The 24,606-nt window shown below is 56.1% G+C and overlaps 1 protein-coding gene across 1 annotated transcript in view; it reads right to left on the bottom strand.

The window, feature by feature from the left end:
- SEMA6B (semaphorin 6B) overlaps positions 1-18,424 on the bottom strand; it is a 93,600-nt gene extending 75,176 nt beyond the window's left edge. The window contains exon 1 of the mRNA XM_030540593.1: positions 17,952-18,424. The gene's annotated coding sequence lies outside the window, so the exon portion shown is untranslated. The remainder of the gene's footprint in view (positions 1-17,951) is intronic.
- Positions 18,425-24,606: the final 6,182 nt, after the last annotated feature.

Genomic DNA, 24,606 nt, shown 5'->3' with positions numbered 1-24,606 from the left:
AAAGGCAGTGGAGTTGGATAAATATTGCTGTTCTCTATTTGGGGGAAAAATACATGATACAGTCTCATCATGTGGTGAGGATAACACGCTTTCCATTCCACTAGTATCTCCAGGGGATGTTAAACAGAAGCTACTAAACTCAGATATTTTTAAATCAGCAGGTCCAAATAACTCCCATCCAAGAGTTATGAAAGAGCTAGCCGAGGAGGTCACTGGCCCACTAATGTTGATTTTCAGTAAGTCTTGGAGCACTTGGGAAGTTCCAGAAGACTGGAAGAAAGCTAAAGTTGGGCCAGTTTTTTTTTTAAACGGTAAAGGGGGGGACCGGGGTAATTATAGGCCTTTCAGCCTGGCATTGATCCCAGGCAAGATAACGGAGTGGCTAATCCGAGACTTGATTAATAACAAATTAAAGGAGGGTAGTGTGACTAAGGTAAATCAACATGGGTTTCCGGAAAATAGATCCCATCAAACTAACTTGTTATATTTTTTGGATGACATTACAAGTTTAGTTAATAAAGGTAATAATGTGGTGGTAACACATTTCGACTTCTCTCATGTGTTTGATTTGGTACCTCATGACATTTTGATAGAGCGATAGAAAATTAACAGGGCACGCATTAAATGGATTAAAAACTGGCTAAACGATAGGTCTCAGAATGTAATTATAAATGGGGAAATGTCACTGAGTGGGCGTGTTTCCAGCGGGGTCCTGCAGGGATTGGTTCTTGGCCCGACGCTATTTAACATTTGTGTCAATGAGCTGGAAGAAACCATAAGATTGTCACTGATAAAGTTTGTGGATGATGCAAAAATTGGGTGAGTGGTAAATACTGAAGAGGACAGGTCACTGATCCAGAGTGGTCTGGATCACTTGGCAAACTGCGCACAAGCAAACAGTAAGGGCATTAATACAGCTAAATGTAAACGTATACATCCAGGAACAAAGAACGCAGACCACACTCACACGACCGGGGACTCCATCCCGGGGAAGCAGCAACTCTGAAAAAGATTTGGGGGTCGTGGTGGAGAATCAGCTGAACATGAGCTCCCAGGGTGACGCTGTGGCCAAAAGAGCTAATGTGGTCCTGGGATGCATAAACAGGGGAATCTCGAGTAGGAGCAGAGAGGTGATTTTAGCTTTGTATTTGGCACTGGTGTGACAGCTGCTGGAATCCTGCGTCCAGTCCTGGCGCCCACAATTCAAGAAGGATGCTGATAAATTGGCGATGGGTCAGAGAAGAGCCACGAGAATGATTAAAGGACTAGAAAACCTGCTTTCTAGTGACAGACTCAAAGAGCTGAATCTAGCTTAACAAAGAGAAGGTTACAGGGGGACTTGATCACAGTCTATGAGCAACTTCACAGGGAACAAATATTTAACCATGAGCTCTTCAGTTTAGCAGAGAAAGATCTAACACCATCAATTGGCTGGACGTTGAAACTAGACCAAATCAGACTGGAAACAACGTGTACATTTTTAATGGTGGGAATAATTAACCATCGGGAACAAGCACCCAGGGTCATGGTGGATTGACCATTTTTAAATCAAGGCTGGATGATTCTTCCAAAAGATCCGCTCTGGGAAATCTCAGTTCTCTGGCCTGTGTTCTACAGGTCAGACTAGACCAGGGGTCTCAAACTCAAATGGCCACGAGGTCCACATAATGACAAGTAGATTGCCCCCAGCTCCGTCTCACCCCACCCCTTCCCTGAGGCCCCGCCCCTGCCCTGCCTCTTCCCCGCCCCCATTCCAATCCCTTCCCCAAAGTCCCCACCCCAACTCCGCCCCCTCCCTGCCCCTATTCCAACCCCTTCCCCAAATCCCCGCCCCCACCTCACCTCTTCTCCGCCTCCTCCCTGGAACACGGCTCCCTGCTCCTTCCCCCCCCACTCCTGGAAAGCGCTGAGCGCTGCCAAACAGCTGTTTGGCGGCGGGAAACGCCTGGAGGTAGGCAGAGGAGTGGGATGCAGCAAGATGGGGGCGGTGGTGCGGGAGGGGAGCTTGGGGGCCGCAGGAAATAACTTGGGGGGGCGGGCTGGGCCACGGGGAGCTTGGCAGGCCGCGGGGAGCTTTGCAGGTCGCAGCAAATAACTCCACGGGCCACGTGTTTGAGACCCCTGGACTAGATGATCACCATGCAATCTATGAAATCCTTTCCCAGAAATGATCCGTCGGAATTTGCTCAGCCCTCTGGCTGCTAATCCCTTCCCATCCGTACAGTGTCCTGCGAACAGAAACCACTGCCCGCGGGTGCTCAGGCATTGCTGCAGAAGGGGAAGCAGACGCACCCAGCGGAGAGGTGACTTGCCCAAGGTCACGCACTGAGTCAGTGGTAGAGTTTGAGAATCGAACCCAGGAGTCCTGGCTTCCACCCTCTGGCTCTAACAACTCCTCTCTGCTGCCCCCCCATCATAATTTTTGCGGGGGAGCAATTATTGTTTTAATTAACCCTTTGAACTCTCTTTAGCACGCTGGCTTTGAAACAGCAGTAGGTTGGGGATGGGCATCAAGCCCCTGGGCCGGGAGGGCTGGGCATGAATTTGGGATGAGGTGGAGGGGAGTTAGGGAGGGTGAAAGGCAATGGGGGGAGGTGTCTACAAAGGGCCCATGGCTGCCCTGGGAATTAACCCTTTAGTGCCCCGGGAACCAAGTGCTATTGTGTGCTGAGAGAGAGGCCTCCTGGGATATTTCCTCTGCTCCAAGTGCCTCTTCTGCTGGGAGGTTGCAAATCAGTTATAGCATCACCACCCCCCCCCCATACACAGAGACGCACAAACCCCAGCCTCCCTTTGCACGCTGATTTCCCACCCACCCCTGCTCCCTTTTCAGCTGCATGGACCATTCCCTGCGAACACTTCAGCGGCAAAGAGAGATCACTGATGCTAAGCTACCAGGTTAAAAAAACATTCAGAGGCTTCAAAGCCTCGCCTCTCTCGCCACTTGCCCCACAATATGCTCTTATCTCTGCAGCGGGGGTCTCTCCTCGCTGCCCCAGCTCAGCCTGGCCTTGCGGAGGGCGGGGTGACGAAGCAGAGGTGCAGGGCTGGCCAAGTGTGTGGATCCAGGCCCAAGTAACAAGGGCAAAAAAAAAAAAAAATTGATTCAGGCTTCCTGGGGGAGGAACGGTTCAAAGCGAGCGGACCTTTGAGGAGGATTTCAAAGGGATTGGGAAAGCGCAGAGCGGAAATCTGTGCGTGTGCACACGTGTGCTTCACTTTCTGTGTGCACGCACGGATCCAGAAATCTTTGTGGGTCTGCAGTGTGAGCGTGTGCGATCTGCAGAGAGGTGCAGGTGTGTACATGCCTTGTTTTGTTATTTAGGTGTGGATGCATATACCTGGGAGTGTGGGAGTGTGGTCTGCTGGGGGGGTTGTGCACACAAATATATATGTTTCGCATGCGCACGTCTGTGTATCATTGTGTGTGTATTTGTGTGACTTGCAAGGATATGTATCTGTGTCCTGCATGCGCCCGTGTATCAGTGTCCGTGTGCGTGCTTAGCCATGGGGCTTTGAGGATGGATTGCATGTATGTCTGTGATTTACAGGGGTGTGGAGCATCCCTGTGTGTGCTGTAGTCAGCAGCTGCACGGATTGCACACGGATGCATGTGGGAGTGGTGGGTCATTCAGAATCAAGGCTTTATTCAATGAGTTTCACCTCCGGTTCTGCCTGCAAACTGATCACCACGGTCCCAAATTTATTTGTCAGTCAAAATTCACCACACACTCATTCCGGGGCTGCAGGGCAGCGACTTTGCTGATCTGATCTCTTCACTGACCCGACAGGCAGGTCGCGTGGCATCGCCTTGCTGCCCCTGACTGGATGAACAAAGCGCCTTGAATTCGGAAGCAGGTGCAAACCTCTCGTGATCTGCCAACGACGACCTGCCTGCTAATAAAAGACGCTCGCTCCACACCGGCTCCTGCACATTGCTAGAAAGCGAATGCAGGGCTTTGGGGGCAGGGGAGAGGGAGTTTGTTACAAAATTCAGATGACCGGTCAGGCCCAATTTCGCTTGGCTGCTGTGTGCGACGCGTGTGTGGCGGTGTGCGTTGTGTGGCTGTGCGGTGTACGCGAGTGTGTCTCTGGGTGCGTAGGGGGATCTGTACTGAATTAAGCGGGAGTCCGGTGAGTGGTGCATGCCGTGGCCTCACCGTGTGTAGTATCCATGTGTTTGTGGTGTTGTGCCGGGCGTGTCTGCAGGAGCACGGCTGTGGGTGTGCAGATGAGTGAGTGCATATAATGTGCACATGTCTCTGTGTGTGGGGGGGGATGTGTACAGTTTGAGGGCGTGTCTCTCTCTCTGGGGGCAGGGGGGTGGACAAACAGGGCAGAAAAATGAGCCCATTACTGCAAACTAGAAGTGAGGGGTGGGAGACAGCCGGGGAGCAGAGCATTCTGGGACAGCTCCTCATCTCCATGCACAGGGATTAACGTGCAGCTCCCAGCGCATGGAGATGAGAATACACCCCTGGGCTACGCAGGCCTTGGAGGATCTGTCTGTCACACTCGGGAATGGGAATGCTGGGGATTGGTGAGGGATGGGGAGATGGATGGACAGATGAAGGGGGCTGGTTTGACTGGGGGGAGCAGACAGCAATGGGGGGGTGAGAGGGCAGATGGGGGGGCTGGTTTGACTAGGGGGGAGCGGACAGTGATGGAGGGTGAGAGGGCAGATGTAGAGCTGGTTTGACGGGGGGAGTGGACAGTGATGGGGGGTGAGAGGGCAGATGTAGGGCTGGTTTGACTGGGGGGAGCACACAGTGATGGGGGTGAGAGGGCAGATAGGGGGCTGGTTTGACTAGGGGGGAGCAGACAGTGATGTAGGGGTGAGAGGGCAGATGTAGAGCTGGTTTGACGGGGGGAGCACACAGTGATGGGGGGTGAGAGGGCACACAGGGGGCTGGTTTGCCTGGGGGGGAGTGGACAGTGATGAGGGTGAGAGGGCAGGTGGGGGGCTGGTTTGCCTGGGGGTGAGAGGGCAGGTGGGGGGCTGATTTGCCTGGGGGGGAGTGGACAGTGATGGGGGTGAGAGGGCAGGTGGGGGGCTGGTTTGCCTGGGGGTGAGAGGGCAGGTGGGGGGCTGATTTGCCTGGGGGGGAGTGGACAGTGATGGGGGTGAGAGGGCAGGTGGGGGGCTGGTTTGCCTGGGGGAGAGTGGACAGTGACGGGGGTGAGAGGGCAGGTGGGGGCTGGTTTGCCTGGGGGGCAGCAGACAGCGTTGGGGGGTTGGCTGGCTTTGATGTTCAGGCACATGCAAGTGGTGGATGGTGGTTTGAGGGAGTGGACGGACGGGGCTGGTTTAGGGGGTGAGCTCTGGAGGGGGATCTGGGGAGTCGAGGGGACTGAGGACCGTGCTGCTTTTTGGCTTCCATTTGCCAGGCCGGCTCTCTCTGGCCTGGACGCGGGGGCTGCTTCCCTGGCAGGCTGGGCCCTGAGCGGTCACGGGTCTATTCGCAGCACTGACCTCATCCTTCCAAGTCAGAGCATTCCCCTTGGAGGTGACCCGAAGGATATTACACAGCGCTGCAGCAGGCACTCCCATGCGGCAGGATGGGGGCCAGCCGGCCTGCCCAGTTCGGAGCTCCTCCCTTCTGACCCACACTTATTAACCTGCTGCCTCTTCAGCCCTACCCCCACCCTCACCGGCCTCTGGGTGCAGTTGGGCTGATCTGCACCAGTTGGGGATCTGGCCCCGGAACAAAAAACAATCAGAAGAGCTGGACCCCTGGGGCAGAGGTGTTTGCAACAAACAGACTCCCGGGTCTGAGCACAGAGGGGGGCGTGGTGCCCATGGAAGGGGGTCTCAGGGAGTCAGTTCCACCTGTCGAGACTCCCCTCTGAATTTGGCCCGTGGAGCAAAGCGTCTGGTATCCAGATCTGACGACCCCACTTGGACCAAATTCAAGGGTCGGGGCAGCTCTTTCCAGCATTGGCCACAGAGCACGCTGGGCGCCTGGCGTTAGCAGCCCTAGACTCAGCCTTGGGCGGTCAGCTCCCGTACCAGAGAGGTGCCCGCTCCATCGAAGCGCCGGAGAACGCCCTGGAGGGAGGAATCCTGCCCTGGTAGGGAGATCCTGCAGGGCTCCCCTATCACGGATTCCAGCTCCCAACCTCCCACTCCAATCTACCAGGAAGAGAGACAAGCCCATTCACAACCACTTGTCTTCGCCATCAATGAGCCTCAGTCGTGGCCCGCAGCGAGAGCCCTGGCAGAGAGAGGTGAGTTTGCCCGCTCACTCCTCGGCCTCTCTGCTATTGCCAAGGTGGCTTTGGTGTGTCACTGACACACATCCCCCAGGAACTGAACCGGGTCCTCCAGCCTCTTGTCCCATGGGTCGCTCCGGCCAATGAGCGCACCGGTTACCCAACAGTAACCACCCCTGAGAACTACTGGCTGGGAACACAGCCTCTGCCGGGCCAACAGCTCAAGATCAGGGGTGCATCCGCGTGTGTGCAGGCTTTATGGTGCAAGAACAAAGAGTTCCAGGCCTGGTAGCGGCTACCAAAGGCACGGGTAGCGCCGTGGCGTGGGAGATGAGCACTGGGACCTAGTGGCTATTCCTGAGGAGGGGGGGCGTTTTCGTGGTTTGCTGGCCACGGGCTGGCCTGGCATGTCCTTGTTCCCAGGGCAGAAGAAAGATTTCTAATCGCCCCAGGCTCACAGCCTCCCAAATCGTCTTCTTAACACTTTCTAATTTACCGGCACTTTATCTCGACGTCCCCCGGCAGAGAGATGATGAATGGGGCTGATCATAAAAAAGAGTTATGTTCCCACCGCTTGAAACTGGAGTGGGATTTGCTGCTTCCTCCGACAGAGCCAGGCTGCTGGGGCTACACCGCCAATCCCCTTCCCCTGGAGGGCATGTCCTGCCTCCCTGGCCTCTGACGGTACCCACCTCATCCTCACCTGCCCTGCTGAAGAAGAGCCAGCCAGATGTTCCCTGCCCAAATGCAAAGGTGCATTGGATCCCTCCCTCCAATCCCAGCGTGGGATTCTCCTGCTGCCCATAAGCCAAGGACACGTCACCCCGTCCTCAGAAGGAGAGGACCAGGGGATGGGAAATGCTCATGGCCAGCGGAGACCTGACACGGAGATTTTAATGGAACTTTCCAAAACAATTTCCCCTCCCTATCCCCCCGCCCCCATCTTCAATTTCAGCATCATCTTCTGGTCAGGGCAGGAGAGTGGGTGTCAAGAGACCCGAGTTCTATTCCCAGCTCTGCTCCTGAGTGATCTTGGGCCACGCGGTTTTGCCGTTCCGTGCCTCAGTTTACCCATCAGTCACATGGGGGTAATGAGACCCGCCCGCCTTTGTAACACGCTCTGATGACACCTGATCGTGTCCCACTCAGTCTCTGTTTCCAGACTAAAGAGACTGAGCTCATTCAAATGCAGCCATCTGAGCCAGGTCAAGTTTGGCCACTGCTTATTGTACTAAGGCGAGCATTAGGCACCCAATTCCCTTTGGAAAATCAGTGGGATTTGGGCACTTAACTCCTTTACACCCTTGTAAAATCCTAGTCCAAGTCCCCTAGAGATGGGGCCCCGCTACCCAACCCCTAGATGCAAATGCTGCTGAATAGAGGCAGAGAGGGAGCAATGTTTGGAGGACACATCCGAATTCTTTAGAAGACCACCTCTAGTTCCCTGCCAGGCTAGCGTGTCTGGGCAGGGTTGAGTAAATCCCCTTCCTCGGTTCCCAGGAGTCAGGGGAGGAGGCCTGGATACAAACCCGCCCTCAGTCCCATCACCCAAAACAAGTTTCCCCACCCCGGCCCCAAAGGCAAAAATTATTTTCCAGCGGAGTTATAAACCCAGTGAAAGGACAAAGGAGGGAAACAGACATCAAAGCCCGACAAGATCCGAGTTCCTCAGGAGCCTGGCCACGGAACAGCAGCCCACGGATTGCCACGCACCTGGCCTGCCAGGGCGAGCAATCCCCCCTGCTGGTGGCTAGGAGCCCCCCTCCACCCCCCTGATCGCACAGCTCTGCCAGGCGACACCTATCCTGGGCACCTGCCCGGGACGCAACTCAAGGAAATGTCCATGGTGCGGCCCAGCCAAGGTCACCAGTGGGGCCGTCTGGCCTGAGATTATCCATGTCGGTGCATTACGAACGCAGAAGCACCGGATCAGTCGTGGTGCATCAAAACGCCAGCCCTGCTGCCTCCATCTATGCCCAGAGCTCAAGAGCAAGCATGACTCATCCACGAAGGCTCCCAGGCACCCTGGCTGGAATGCCCTCCTGACCTGGCTCACCCGGGCACGCGTCTGCCCTCTGAGAGCAAGGCCCGAGCCGGGCGGGACTCGAGGAGCCGCTCGGGCGGCAGGCAGCCAGTGGGACAGATGAGGCAGAGCTGAAGCTGCACTCAGGCTGTCCTGCCAAAGAAGCGGCTAAACCTGTCTGGCGGCAGCACCGCGGAGACGCTAGCGCAGCCGCCGGGGAGAGAAACGCCAGACCCGGGGCTGTGGAGCCTGTGTGGGAGAAGGAGGCAGGATGCAGTTGGGAAACATTTCGCACTCACAGGCCCAAGAAAACACCCTGAAAGCTGAGAGCGGCTGAGACGCTCCAGGGGAGATGGAGTGGCTGGAGGAGTGATAGTACGATGGGCATCTCTTTGCCGCTCACACCCCCTATCTTGGCCCCAACCTGCGTCTACTCCTTAAGAGACACCTGATCTGCCACAGCAACCAAGTTCCTCCCCCGCTGCTCCCCTGCAAAAAGCCTGCCCAGCCTCCTTGGGCTTCTAGGACATGCAGCCTGGGAGCAGCGCTCCACGAGGAACCCATGCCAGCTCCCATCTCTGCCACCAGCTCTCCAGGAAATGGGGGGCTCTCGTCAGCATCCACTTCCCTTCAGCGGGAGAAGGCTCTGCCAGGCTCCCAGAGGCCGGCAGAGACATGCAGAAAGAGACAAGGGGGGGTTATTTTGCTTTTTTAATTTTACAAAATTGTAATTAAATAGAGAGTGAAATCCTGTTAGCTCAATCAAGCCCCGCTGGGAGTTCACTCTACTTCAGACAAGCTTCTTTCTCCCCCTCCCTTTACTAAGAGAATCAAAATTGTATTATCAATTGGCTCTGGTGCCGGCACACGCAGAATCTGCAAAGTTAGGGCTTGCTCCAAAGACCACAGAAGTCATTAGCCGAAGCAGCATGGCCTAGTGGAATGAGTGCAGAGCTAACCCTCTAGAGACCTGGATTCTACTATCCCTGGCTCTGCAGGGTGATACGGCCAAGTCATTTCCCCTCTCTGTGTCTCAGTTTCCCCCGCTCACTTTGGGGGCAGGGACTGGCTCTTACTGTGTGCGTACAGAGCCTAGCACATTGGGGCCCGGACCTCAGCTGGACCACCTTGACACTACATACTATAATTAAGTCAATGGAAAGATTCCCAGGCAGGACTGGGATCAGTCTCTGTGGCAGAACGCACAAACGCAGTGGGGCAGGGTGAGCCGGGAGGTGCCACTGACTGATCCGATCCCTGGGAAGCGGCTTCCCCGTGCTGGGCCTCTGGGTCCCCATCTGAGGAATGAAGATAACAATACTCAAAAGCACCTGGATCTGTAGATCACCCACCTATTAGCATTAATTCATGCCAACGAGTGTTTCAGAAGCGATATCAGGCGTCAGGGTTTAAGCTGATCTCTAGCTATTGGGGATCAAGATGGGACCTAATGTGTGTGTGTGTGTGTGTGGCAGGGGGAAATGTCGGGTTATCTCACTTCCACTCCTCGGGGGGTTCGTACACTTTCCTCTGAAGCATCAGCTGCTGGACGCTGCCAGAGACCGGATAATGGGCTGGATGGATCTGGGGCATTGGCAGACTGGATCAGGCCTAGGAATGAGAAGCTCCACCCCCACCCAAATAGCACCCAGCTCCACAAAAAGACCCACCAAGATCTATCAGGTGATAGGGGAAGTAAGGTGCTCCTCCCTGCGAGGAAGGCTGGGAAAAATCTATTAAACACAATGGCCAGATTCTGCCCCCTCATTCATACCCAGTGGCATCTGATTTCAGTGGCACTGCTTCTGGGGTAAGTTACCACTACTTTCGTCTAGCCCTCTCTCTGTCACGTCCTACACTTCTTCCTTCCCTGCCTCTGTTTCTTTAAAAAACAAACAAACAAAAACCCACTAGGGAAATTAAATTACAAAAACTCCGTCAAATGCTCTCCAGGCAGGAAATGAATGAGTTAAACATCCTCGCTCAGCAATGCAGCGCATCTGTAGTCTTTTTGATTCCTGCGTTTCTTTACTAGTGTTTATGTTGATGAACGCATGCCGTATGCTATGGAAGAGGCAGGAGACGCAGTGACTAAGCTGAGACTCCCAGGAGGAGAGTTACTTTTGCCTTGCCAGACTCCAGAGAGTTGTCATTATTAGCAGCACGTATAGAACTCAGGGTCCCGCTGTGCAAGGTGCTGCACGTGCCCGGAGCGAGAGCCAGCCCCTGCCCCGAAAAGCTAACCATCTAAACAGATAACACAGAGGGTGGGCGAAAGGAAGTCGGGGGTAAAATTCACATTGCCTTCAATAAGTACAGAACTCCACCTTCAGTGACTTGCCTGACGTCACGCACAGGGGGCTGCGACTGAACTGGGAACCGGATCCCAGTCTCCTGAGTACAGCCTAGTGCCTCATCCGTTAGCCCAGCCTTCCTCTGTCAGCAGTAATTTCATGAGCATAAGTTTGTGTGGGTGTTTGTACTGCCTCCCCACCCCCCGACCCATGCTCCTTTAAAAACATAAGCCTACAACTTGAGAGGTATTTAGGCTCCTAACTCTAACAGGATCTGGGCCTTAAGATACGTTTTCGGCCTGGTTTCTAACCTCGGTAACATGCACGTGATGGTCCTGGATGCACAGCTGTTCCATCGGGTTGCACAGATACCCACTGGGGAGCACAGTCTCGTGTTCGTGCAGATACCAGTGTGCGTAAAGTGCATGTGCAAACAGCAGAGGTTGGTTTCAAAATTTGCCTCTTAAACTGGACTCATCAAAATGACTTGAAGATACGCTGTGTTGGAAAAATCCTGCCCTGGCATGGAGGAGGCACAAGCGACCTCGTTCTGTCCCTATCCACTGCCTAGATATACGCATCCGTATCCAGCGATTGCTACATCAAATTTTATATACGCCAGTATCATTAATTACACAAACCACAAGGTCAGCTGATAACATTAAGCCAAGGAACATCAGAGAATTTAGCATTAAGGCAGCAATTCTTTATTCACTCTTCGGCAGCCTAGGCAAAGCTGGCTCCCCCCGAAACCAGAGCTCCCACAAGTCTCCGAGGGGCAGAACCTCGGCCGGCGTAAATGGACATAATGACATTAACCTCAACGAGGCCTCATTGATCGGGAGTTTTCTTTCAGGCTCTGAGTCAGGGCAGCACTTAAGCAGGAGTGTAACTTTTGGGGTGCGGCAGATTCTCTCTCGCTTGCAGCCTTTCGATCCAGCCCTTCCTGGGTTTCCAAAAGACAAGCTCTCGCTCTGCCCGAAGTTATGGGCTTTGACTGACGCAGGAATCGTTCTCTGGCCTGCATGAACGCAGGAGCTCGGGCTAGATCCACATTATGGTACCTTCTGGCCTGAAAAAAATCTATGCTTTCCCATTGATTTCAATCCCTCGGGAATGCATAGAGGCTGTCCTGAACAGAGGCCTTAGATTGTGCATGACACCCCCCCCCCAAGGTGAGGATTGTCTCTTCTGTGTCTGTACAGCCCCTTGCACAATTGGGGAATTTGGTCATGCCCATCAGATAAACTTTCACAACTAGTAATAAACTTGCCCCTCACCACCTTAAACTGGACTGCAGTGGGAGCAGCCTTCCCCACCACCCCAGCCAGGAAAGCATTCGTCTGCCATCGCTAGGGGTTACGCACAGATCCTGCCCCAAGAGAAAAGTACCAGGCACCCCTGTCCTTGCATTACAGCGGAGCACACGAGCGTGGAGTCCTTCAGCCCTGCTTCTGAATTGCTCGGGGTTTGAATTCATTAATTTCCCATTGTTTATCTGAACGGCAGGGCGGAAGGAAGACAGTATTTACAAGTGGCTCCCCGGTTGACATGGGAGCTGGGCTCCAGGCAGCGTGGGTGGAGGAGAAAAGACCAGTCCTCTCTCCAGCGTCTGGGATGCAGCTCCTGTGGGCTCAGGGCAAGGCATCCTGACCCATGGCAGCTCCCGCCTGGATCCCAAGCCGGAGGAGCTGCAGCACGAGGGCAATAAACTGCTTCTTGGAGTTTAACAGCCAGGCCTTGAAAATACCTGCAGCAAATGAGAGCCTCATCCTGCGAGGCCTGGCTCGTGGGAGCAGCCCTTCCTCCCCCGAATTGCTCCAGTTGCTTCAGTGAGGCCCTGGCTTGTGGGATCAGGCCCTGTGACCTAGCAGGACTCCCACGGGCACTCGGGAGGCGCACGATGAGCAACCAATCCGGCTGGCCTTTTGAAAACAGATTCCCCTTGGTTCTCCACTCACCCCCCTAAGCGAAGAGGGGTGAAGCTTGGGCCTCTCCAGGCCAGTGAGTGCCAGGGGGCAGCATCAGCAGGTCTCCCCACTTTGTGCTCCCCAGCACGTGCGGCCAGATTAGAGGACATCCTGAGCAGGTGCCCTGGGGACAAAGGGGATCTATGCTCCCCCTTTGCCTCTCAAGGAGATGTGATCATTGCTGTGGTAGCTGAATGCTGTCTCCCAGCTCCAGCTCATCCATGCCAGCCAGAGCGGGCAATCAACAGAAGAGACAGACACATGCTAGATTAGCCCGAGGGGCAGGTACGGGGATGCAAGAGTGACAGAGTCAGAGGGGTACGTGGGGGAGGACAGAGACAGACCAGAGGGGCACGTGCCTGGAGGGTGGACGTGTGCAACCAAATTCAACAGCGTCCGACCGGGAACGCTGGGAAATTTCTCAGGTTTCTCGGCAGCCCCCCCCCCCCCTTTGGGAGGAAAGCCTCAGCGCCAGATCCCAAGCTCCCTTTCCAAGTAGATCGCGTTTGGCCCAGACACCTGCCAACTCTTGCAACGCTGCATATTAATGAGCCCCCCTCCCCCAGCCCCCATTCTGCGCACGACTCACACAACGGCCAGAGCCACAGAAGGAAGAAAGTGGCCAAATAACAGCAAGGTGGGCAGAGACCTTCGCTATTTCATTCGTAAAAATATTCCCCATGCTAGCTGCAGGGGACGGCCCCTCCAAGCAAGATCCTGCTCATTTTCAGTGACCTCAGCTCCCACGGCCCCCAGGGTGATCCTGGATTGCCGAACCGCCTCTAGAGGGTGACAGAGTCTTACTGGATGTTTGCTTGTGGTAGCAGGTGTCACAGTAAGTAATAGGGGGTCCTGTGCTGCCCAGGTACCAGGTCCCTCTCCCTGTGCCCTCCCGTCCCCAGCTTCCCAAAGGACCGACAGTCTCAGGGTGAAGGTGGAAGCAGGAGGCATGCGTTGATCACTAGTGACCCACGGGTGCTGCCGATGGCCAGCCGGGGAGTCCAATCCTCCTGCCCGACTGTAGGAAACTGAGTTTGAGACCGACTCAAGTCAGCAGCCTGCTCAGAGGTGGGAGTCCCCAGTTAGTCTGGCTCTGAAGCAGCAGGGCCGCCCAGAGGATTCAGGGAGCCTGGGGTCTTTGGCGGCTGGTGGCCCCTGTCGCCGAATTGCTGCCGAAGACCTGGCACTTCGGTGGCGGGTCCTGGGGCAGAAGAACCCCCCACCATGGGTCTTTGGGGCACTTCGGCGGTGGGTCCCAGAGCAGAAAGACCCCCCGCCGCCGAATTGCTACCGAAGACCCAGAGTGGAAGAAGCTCTGGAGGCCCCGCGAGAGTTTTCCGGGGCCCCCGGAGTGAGTGAAGGACCCCGCTCCAGGGCCCGGGGCAAATTGCCCCTTTTGCCCCCCACTCTGGATGGCTCTGCGAAGCGGTGTCCATAAGCCAGCGGGGTTGGAATAGCGCACTCAAGGCTGGGTTCCCGCAAAGCGGCCAGCTTCTTTATGGCCGGAGTGTGCCTGGATGTACCATAAAAAACACACACATATGGTGACCTTTCCAAACGGCCGGGAAAACTGCAGGGCCAAGACAACTCGTGCAGCCGGTTTGCAAACATTGCCATTAAGGTCGGCTCAAACAGCAGCAGGCTATAAACCCTGCGACAGCCAGCTCTCCAAAAGCCATTGACCCCGAACCCGGGTGAGATCCTGCTCACAGAACTGCACAAAGCCAAGCGGCTCTATCCAAGGCGGGTTCCACGGTGCCTGTGGTCACAGCATCCAAGTTTGAACCCATCTGCGAGCTGGTACCCGCAGCGCTCTGAGCCAGGGCAAAGTTTCCCAGCTGCCTTCAGTAAAGTGCTGCCTTTGCAGGGATGGGGCAGGGAAGGGGAGTCCTTCCCCCCATGTTTTCCCAGCCCCGACCCTCTATAAACACCGCCAATTCTCCCCCTCTCCATAGCAACCCAATGAATACCGCCCCCTATCTCAAGATGCCCCCTGAAATACTCTATTTTCTCTGTTCCATAATCTCCCACCCCCCATCTTCTCTCTTACGAGGCCACCTTCCCTGCAGCATTGCTACCCCATGGCACAGCCCTCCGGCACATGACTCGCCTCCGCCCAGACGCCACCCGCACGCTGCAAAAGAATCCGGATCGGCAGCTAAGACAACTTGGGAGCCCCCTGATTCTGACCCTTTGATCCATCAATCACTGGCAGATGGTGATGACAGAGCCCTGAGTTTGGCTATTCCAGGGGGATGGCATCCCACCAATCACAATGGGGCAAAATTCGGGGGCAGGCTGTGGGCCAGCATCTTGGACAACTGCATGTTATATCCACACGGCTCTGCATCACTCAGCCAAGGGGCAGCCTGCCTCCCCCACACCCCGCACAGCACCTGCTCCATCGGAAGGGCCCAATCCGGCAGGCAACTGAGCACCCTCACCCATTTCAGTGGGGACTGGCCGGACTGGGCCCCTCATTCACAAACACGACCCGATTTCAAATTAAAAGCACAAAGAAAAAAACAAAAACGACCCAATGTCCTCAAGACCCCCCTCCTCCCAACTGCACAGGCTGCAAGTGAAGGGCCCGTGTTTATAATTTAAAGGGATAGCGCCATCAGCATGGCAGCTGCTGGGTGCTAAGCGGTTGAAAATCCGCCCCCTAGCGTCATGTCGCCCATGTCCTACATTTAGGTTCAAAATACTAGGCGACGGGGCCGAGGGGTGTGTGAAGGAGGTTTAGATGGCAACTATTTTATTATGACTATGGTCATTCCAATGAAAACTGGGTCTTGGAGTCCTGCATTCCCCTTACGCCACAGGATAGGAACCAGAGGTGAAATGGGCAATGGGTTAAGATTCTTCATAATTATTCACAGGGCAGGCTACAGCGCGAGCTCTCCACAGCCAGCGGAGAGCCTCTGTAGCTCCATCTCCAGCAGCCGAAGGGTCTGGCCCAGAAAGTGAAACTAAGCGAACACCTTGGAGAGGGGGAAAGCCCAGCACAAAAAGCCCGGCCTGCCTTTGTCTGTCTGATATCCTCTCCTGAGGTCTCTGCGGAATTCTTACTGGTGAAGCAGATCAGAAAAGTTTTGTTCTGACGGAATTTTCACCCGGACGGTGTCCTTGCCCAGCGCCGGTATTCATCATCCGTTAATAACACTTAGCTAGACGAAAAGCGCCTCTGGAAGAGCACTCTCAAGGGGCTCTGGTCTCGTTAGCAGCTGGGTAAAGTGGGGCAGTGTGAGCGAGTGGACAGCCCATGGGAAGATGGCTCAGGAGACCTGGGCTCTCGGCAGTGTGACCTTGGGCAGGTCGCCCTGTGCCTCTGTTTCCCCTCCTGCCCTTGTCCATTTAGACTGTACACTCACAGGTTGAGGGACTGTATCTGAACAGAACCGAGCACAAGAAAGGCCTGATCTCAGCAGAGACCCCTAGGCGCTACACCAACAGCCCCATTCTACAGAGAAGCAGACTGAGGTGCAGAGAAGGGCCGTGATGTGGCCACGGTCACGCAGAGAGAACAATGACAGAGCTGAGAACAGAACCTAGGTCCCCCTGCTTCCCCATCCAGAGCGCTACACTGACCCATTGGGCCACGCTGCCTGCCAGGATGTTCAGGGCAGTACAGGACTCTGGAGACCTTAAGTGCTTAATGAACTTGCAGAGAGATGAGCAATCACCTCCTTGCTCCAGGCCAGGCTCCGCGTCCCGCTGCTACAACGCTGCTTCTGCGGGCTCCGGGCACGGCCCTCTGCCTGCCCCACTTCCCCATCCCCAAGCCAACCGCTCCTGCTCCCTGGGAGCCGGGAGAACCTGGTCTGCAAGGCAGAGCCGGCGTGCTCCGTGCGAGCCCCACACGGGAACACTGACAGGCCCTGCCGTTCTGATGTCATGAGTGGCTCCAGATCCCACGGCTGCCTCTCTATTGATTCCCCCATTACGTGGAGGCTGGGTGCGCGTTTAGGGAAGGGGGGGCGGGGGTACTGCCCCAGCTGCTTAGCCCTGTCCTCAGCCACATGCCTGGCGGCACTCAGGTCCCTGCCCCTGTCCCCCACCCCTGACAGTGACTGTCCCCAAAGCTGCCCCTGACAGCAGTAAGCAGGAGGGGCTCAACATTAGCACAGATGTCAGGCCAATGGAAAACCAGCCAGGAGGACCTCTGCGGGCCCGATCCTGCGCTGAGTGCCTTTGTTTCTCAGAGCCCTTATCCAGCACCCTGCCGGATGGGCCCCCTCATGAGGAGCAGGAATGCAGGTGGGCTATCTTTAGCATACCAGCATCAGGGGGTTCACAGGACCGGGCGAGGGCAGCTGATGCCCAGCACCGAACCATGAATGCCTGGTGGACTGACATCTAGTGGGGCTCCCCCTGCCGAACCCCCACCCGCTCTTGTAAATCGAAGGGCCTAGCCCCCCGCGTCTAAAAGCATTCAACTCCCCTGCTGTTGGCTCCTTTCATGCCAATAATCCTATTCCTCAACAGGAATGTCATAAAGCAGGACCCACAGCCAGGCAGACACCTTCCCTGCAGCTGCAGGGTCCGGAGGCCACCCAGCACCCGGAGGCAGAGGTAACCCGCATGGCTGGGGAACGGAGCCTTCCCCCCACCTCGCCCCTCATCGAGGGCAGGGCCAACCTTTCCGGTGGTGGCAAACCTCAGATCCGGACAGAGCGGGAGCTCCCCTCGCATGGCTCCCTGGGGTGGGGGCACTGTCACCCTTTCTGCCCCACCCCGTCTCTATGGCGGGGCCCCTGGCAGCCCTCCCCAGCTCACCCGTGTGCTGGATTCTGGGTCAGTGCCCTGTGCCCGGTTCCAGCCCAGGCAAGTTCTGCCCGACAGCCTGGGGGCTGCACCCCAAGTGAAGGGCAGGTCCCCCCTCAACTCCAGCCGGTTACCAAGGGGCTTGTGGCAGCACAAAACAAACCCAGGCAGCACTGCCTGGTACCTCGTCCACCTCGCCCCCATCCAGCCCCCTGCAGAACAGTTCCAGCTGGGGGGGGTCCTCACCGCTTCTGCCCCTCCCCCTTTGTAACAGCCCCCCCCCCGGTACCCACCAGCTGCTGGGAAATGCCAGCCCCCCGGCGGGGGGGCAGAGCCAGTGACCCTTCAAGGTTCCCCTCTGCATTGGAGCCCGTAACAAAAGCTCGCTTCAGGCTCTCCCCCCCCCGCCCCCCAGCTCTGATGGGGAAGGCAGGGGCTGCTCGCTGACTACACAAAGGCACGTTGCTGCCCGGGCAGAGGATAACCCCCCCCGAGTGAAATCGCCCCCCACCCCGCCGGCACCACCGCCACGCGCCCCCTGCCCTGGGCTGCCCCCCCACAAACGGACCCGGGAGGCGGCGATCGCCGGCCGAGAGCCGCAAAGTTTGCAGGGCTCCCGGGGGAAAAGCCCCCCCCCCATCAAGGCAATGCCCCCCCCCAGCAGCGCCCGGCGCCTTTACCTACCGTGCCGGCGGCTCCCGGGAGCCAGGCTGGAGCTGTCTGCAGCGTGCAACTCGGAGCGGCTCTTTCCTTTAAGGGGCGGCGCTCCTCCTGCTCCCCCTCACACCTGTCCCTGCCTCGCACCCGCCTGGCATCCTGGCCACGCATCCAGCAGCGCCCGGGAGCCAGGGCGCAGAGACCCACACCAGGCGGGGGGGGGTCCCCCGACAAATCCCCCCCGTGCAATGCAGCTCCCCGCCAGCTGTGCGCATGCAAACCCCGGCACCCCCCTCCCCTGGGCCAGGAGGGGGGCTGGGAACAGCTGCAGCCAGGGGCTCCTGCCGGGGGGGTGGAGGAGAGCTCCTGCTACCCCCCCACCCCTCCCTGCTGCCTTTGTCAGCCTGCGGAGGGAGAGGGCTAGCGGGGGGCGGAGAGCGGGTCTCTTCCCCCCTCTCCCCCGGCGCTGTCTGTATCTGCTGGCTCCGGCCCCTGCGTTATCTGGAGCGCGCACATTGCAGGCTGCATCTTCCCCTGCGCCGCAGCTCCAGCCCGCACCCAGCCCGGCGGGCTCCAGGCAAGAGCAGGGCTGGATTCCGGCGCTCCTGCCCGGAGCTGGAGCGTGAGGGGGACCCGCTTGGCGGGGGGGCAGAGAGGCTCCGAGCGGGCGGGGGAAGATTTGAAGGCCGGGTGGGGCTCGTTCCTTGCCAGCCCAGCAAAGGGTGTGGGGTGGGGGGTTGGTTTTAGGCCAGAGTAGGCGAGGACTCCAGTTCCCAAATCGCTGCCCCGCTGCGTGCCTCAGTTTCCCCCATCCGCAGCATCAGGAGAACTCTTTCTTTGCCCACCCTGTCCCCAAGGACTGGAAGCTCTTCGGGGCGGGGGCCGTCTCTGACTCTGTACCCACAAAGGGGACACAATCGCAGCCCTCGGTATTTCTCCTAGGCCTTTGTAGTATCCGGAGCGCGGGCACTGTGTCTACACTGGAGCTAGTTAGGAGACGGTAGTCTTTGATTTATGATTGGAACTGGAGCAGCACCCAGAGGTCCTGACCAAGGCAGCGCTAGGTGCTGTACAGACACACAGTGCGAGCCATTTCTTGCCCCAAATCTCAGACAAGACAGACAAAGCTGCTGGCCCCGTAATTAGGGGCTGGGCCATGATCTTTAGGGAGGGTTCTGAGGATGCCAGGTGCCCAGGGCCCCAGACCGCCTTCAGACAGCCCTGCTCACCCGGCACAGCTGGGAACTAACCCCAGGCTGGCAATCCGGGTATTATTATGGTTTGTTTTGCCACAGGGCCAAGCAGCGCCCGTCATACACCAGGCCCCTGTTGTGCTAGGCTTATGATTCTCAAACTTTTGCACTGGTGACCCCGTTCACATAGCAAGCCACAGAGTGCGACACGCCCCCCCTTATAAATCAAAAACACTTTTTGAGATATGTCACACTATTAGAAATGCTGGAGGCAAAGCAGGACTTGGGGTGGAGGTTGACAGCTCGTGACCCCCTCATGTAATAACCTCACGACCCCCCTGTTTGAGAGCCCCTGTGCTAGGTGCTGCACAAACACAGAACTGACGATCCCTCATGGCCTGTCTTCATTATTTAATGTGCATGGCTATTACATACAGCAAACCTCATGCAAAGAACGTTAAGGTTGCAAAATCAAGCACTCAGATATTAGGAAGTGCCAGAATGAAGGTAGCTTTTGCATCCTTAATTCAGCTGTCTGGGGCATATGCATTGTGATCTAGTCTTTAATTATACCCACTATTTTTTCCCCCCAGACCCTGCCTTGTTCAGTGCTCAGGATGGACGGTGCTCACTGATGGGTATCTTTCCAATATTCCTTTTTATCCTCATGCTTCAGTGCATGGCCCCAGGCATTATTCACTGCCCGGCGCCAAGCCCTGCACTGAATACAGAATTATTCATTCCCCTGTGGACTTTTCCATGCTGCTCTCATTGGAGGATCTTAGCCTGTTACAGACATGAATGAATTTATCGTTGTGACACCCCGGGATGGTGAGGGCATATTATCATCCCAGTTTACACCTGGGAAACGGAGACGTTAAAGCCCAAACTACCAAGGAATTTTGGAGGCCTAGTTTGACACGTGTAGGATTTTTTGTAAAACATTTGGCAGCTCTTCATTATTCAGAGCACGGTGCCCTGTTGACCTCAGTGGCAGTTGTGAGTGCTCAACACTTTTGCAAGTCAGACCCAAGGCGTCTCAGGTTAGGTCCCCAGAAAATGAGGAACGCACAGTGGCCGCTGTGAAAAGTTTGCTCTAAGTGACTTGCCTAGCACCATCCGGGAACTCTGTGGCAGAGGTAGGGATGGAACCCAGTTGTCCAGGACAGCATTCCACTGCCTCCGTAGCGAGGAATCCTTTCCCTTCCTGCCGTCCCCTGCCTCATTCACTGCACAACTTCCAACTTCTGCAAAAATGACTCGAGGCGCCAAAAGGCAGCTTCACTACACAGCCCTGAGTCATCCCCAGAGCAGGTCCAGCCTGTGCACTGACTGAGGCAGGGGACCTGTGGAAAAAATCGCTTGTGATCATGTAATTAAAGAGTGTGTCATCACCGCCCAGCATATGCACAAGAGGGCTGAATTAAGGTTGCACGGACAACCCGAATGCCAGTATTTCCTAACTTTGGAGGGCTCGGTTCTGCGCAGAGAAAGAGATGAGACACGCTTTGCCGGGGGGTTTCACCGCTATTTGCTGACAGCCGAGGAATGTTGACACTCAGGATTCCTGGGTTCATTCCATGTTCTATAGAGGAGTGTGCTTTAGCGCTTACAGACCCTTCTGTCCTATTTCCTCCAAATTTCCTTCTGCTCCTATCCACCCCTTCCCCCAGCCGTCCCCTCCTGCTGCTATTCCTCCCCCCGACACCTGCCTGCCCCCTTTTCTGTTCCCTCCTCGGTTCACGCCCTTCTCCCATCATGGCTATCCCTAGCCATTTCTTGTGCCTATTTCCACTTTGGGTCTTCTGTTCCCCTCTGCTCCTGCTTCCGCCCCGTCCCTCTGCCCTGCATCTCTTCCCCAGCCCCCAGTTCCTCACCCCTTTGAGTCAGGCAGATTCCTCCTCTCCTCCCCTGGCCACAGCCTGGGTTCCACGTGCCAGCAAGGGGCTGGGCCATTGAGCTCACTGGAGAGATGGCGTTCCCACTGGCCGTGCCTGAATGCGATGTCTCGGCATCCTCTGGAAGTCAGACGGGGCAATTGCAGGAAGAGTCCAGCTCAGCTCCTGCCACCCTGAAGATGGAGCACAGTCAGCCACTCTGCAGGGAAGCCACACGCCTGCAGGAGCTGGATGGGGACGGAGCATGCTCATTGTAGACGGATTCTTCGGAGAATTTAGCTGCCTGACGCTAACTCTCTGAGCATGTGCAAAGAGAGAGTTTTCTAACTGGGCCAGATCTGGGTGGATTTTCATGGGGATGGCAAAAAGGTGAGCTCCCTGCCAAATTTCACATCCGCGCTCCAAAGCACAGAGGCGCTAAAGTGCCTCATGAAATAATTGGAAGATTTTTTTTTGAATATGGGAAAAACAAGGTATTTCCCCCCTACCCTTAGAACTAGTTGGCCTGCTTTAGCTGAAGCTTTCCAAAAATCAATCAATCCGTCAGCCCAAGGCTGACGTTCGCCATGGAAAATTTCAGCCTGAACAGTCAAAGCTTAGCAAAGCTGTAAGCAACTGAAAACAGGATCATATCGTGGCAAATGCTGGGCCACCTTAACTAGAGGTGTCATTACCTGCACTGCCTATGATACTACGTATTGGGCCTGGATCTAGTCCATCTATTTATTCATCTGCTTGCAGACCCTGTGCATGGAGCTGGAAGCATACGGCCAAATGTAAACGTTGCTGCTGCTTTGCCAACTCAGAAACAGTTTGCACGGATGTCAGCCAGTGACTGGTAGGTGAGTCACAGCCAATTCCAGGGGGAGCTCCGGGCTTCCCCACAGTCTGTAGGAGGCCTGGACTAACCAGAGCAGAACAACAGCTACTCAATGGGGCCCAGTTCACGCAGCCAGTGAGATTTGACCCCATATATTTAAGGATACCTAAACGCCATGAAGTCTTGTCCGATAGCTCATCAGATGGTTGATGCTAATGCTTCCCAGCCCCAGGGGTGTTGGGTGGATTAATTAGTTAATATCTGCACAGTGCTTTGAACACAGAACACATTAGATGAATGCTAAGTATTATTAGTAGCTAGCAGTCTAATCTGTCTCCAACTGGTGGCCAACGGATTGAACTCCCTGCCCCTGCAGAAGACAAGGGGGGAAGCTTTAGTCGCGTGGCCACCCCCAATCTTTGGAGGTGGGATTTCTCCACAAGGACTGTCCGTCAGGGCCAAACCGCTAGAGGAACCCCAGCCCTCGCTCCTGTGCCAAATTGCCTCACACTTTAGAGGGGGTGCTGCCCGGGGTCAGGACAGGCGAGCAGCACAGGAACCTTAGTGAGGCAGAATGGCTGCCTTTGGCTCAGACCCCCAGGGCTACCCACCCTGACGCTCATGGAAAGAGCCCTGGGATTCCCAGCGGCCAGCGGTGGGCCGCAGGGCTGCCCAGAGGATTCAGGGGGCCTGGGACAAAGCAATTTCGGGGGCCCCTTCCATAAAGAAAAAGTTGCAATACTATATTCTCGTGAGGGCCCCTGTGGGGCAAATTGCCCCACTTGCCCCCCTCGGGCAGCCCTGGTGGGCCGGACCTGGGTTTCACAGCTGGCTTTGGAAATGGCACTTCTGGCAGCACAGCGCCCCCTGGCACTGCTTTGGGGCATCAGATCAGCATGGACTCGGAGAGGGTATTTCTGGAAGGCCTCCCACACCCGCATGGCTTAGCGCGAGGGGTCATATATCACTCACATTCGGGCCATTGAACGTGAGGCTCTAGCCCTGTCAGACTCCACCAGTGTCAAACCCCTAAAAACCACTCGGCAGAAAATTAATTTTTATATTATCTGTTTCAAGAATGACCTTTAATATTCCCCCCCCGGCCGAGCCACCTTGAGCCGCTTGCATCAGCGCAGCCACCCCTACCACGCAGGGAGATGTTAAAAGGATCCTGTCACTTACTCACTTTATAGCTCATCTCATTTTCTTCTCCCCCCGGGCAGGGCACTGTGCTGGGACTTGGGAGACCTAGGTTCTATTCCCAGCTCTGCCACTGACCTGCCAGATGACCTTGGGCAAGTCACTTCCCTGCTCTGCCTCAGTTTCCCTTCACACCCTTTGCCTGGCCTGTCCATTTAGACTGCAAGCTCTTCAGGGCAGAGCCTGCCTCTCTCTATGTGGATGCATGCAATGGGGCCATGATCTCAGTGGGTGGTACTGCTGTGTATGGGGGTGCCTTTAAGGGCTGAGCTTCCCAGACACAGCATCTGGGCAGAGCACTATAAAGCTCATATAATGCAGAGCCAATTGAAATGGAAGATGGAATACATCAGGTCTTTAGCAAACAGCTCAAGTGCTAAGTGATCACTGAATGCCACAACTGCAGTATAAATAGATACAGCTGCACTCTCTGCTGCTCTTAAATCCCCCTCTGGTGCCTGAAAATAAAATATATTCCCAGCCCGCCTCCTGGCTAACACTGATTCTCCTCTGCCTCCCTCTCCCGTATCTGTAAGAGCAGAGACACCAACATGGGCACGGCTCCCGGCTGCTCACTTCTGTCTATGCCCTGAGCGCGACCAGGTCTCGGCAGGCAGGGAGGATGCATGGCAGGGGAATGCTGCACCCCAGCAGGGAGTGCTCACGCACAGTCTCTCTCCCCCAAACCATGACCTTCTTGCTTCTTCCATGTCCCAGCAACAGAGAGGGGCTTTCCCTGCCGGGCAATGCTGGGAGACCTCCCAAAACTGAGCAGCGGGGAAATGGGCAATGTCTGTCTGAGGGTGCAAACGACTCCTGGGTGGAGGGCCAGCTCCAGGGGCAGATTTCATTCTCTAAGCCAATGCCCCAGCATGATGCTAGGGGGCGCTGGGCTGCTGGAAGTGCCATAGCTGGGATCAGCCCCCGAAAGTCCTAGGGGCTCCTTATCTGGCCTGCCGTCTGGGCTGAATTCCCACTCAGGTGGTGCCATCCTGCCTCCCCCAGATCCCTGTCTCAATGACAGCTGGCTAGGAGCGTTCTGCACTGCCTGGTCCTTAAGCATCACCGTGTGGCAGGTGGACAGCTGTCGCCCTCCGGCCCAGAGGTGGCTGCATCGCAGTGGTGGGCTAAGTCATGCGGTAGCAGGGCTGTGGTGAGGCCGGGCTAACGAACGCTGGCAAAGCCCGTCACAGTCTGTGGCTGGAAGGGGTGCTAGAAACACAGAGCATTCACATGAAACAGGGAGCTCTGAAGGAAACCATGGGCTACGCTGGAGCCGTTTTTATGGTCCGTTGCTTATCTACTTTCCAGGCAAACAGCTCGGCTGGGTCTCTCTCAGGCAGCCAGGCGAGGCACAAAGCCGACTCCGGTTAGGAATGGCCTCACGGTCTTTACAAAGCTGTATTTCCACCCCGCGGCTTCCAGGCGCGCTGTGCTCAAAATAGGGCCCTGCGGAAAGTGCCCACTCATCCCCTTCCTGCCATCCCCTTCCTTCCGCCATTTCCTCTCCGTCCTTGGTGGCTTGTGAAACTGGCTGGAACAGCCCCGTCCCGCTGGGTTCGCTCAGCCCC

This window comes from Gopherus evgoodei, chromosome 22 (assembly GCF_007399415.2).
Source record: "Gopherus evgoodei ecotype Sinaloan lineage chromosome 22, rGopEvg1_v1.p, whole genome shotgun sequence".
Classification (NCBI taxonomy): domain Eukaryota; kingdom Metazoa; phylum Chordata; order Testudines; family Testudinidae; genus Gopherus; species Gopherus evgoodei.
This window is presented reverse-complemented; position numbering and strand designations above follow the sequence as displayed.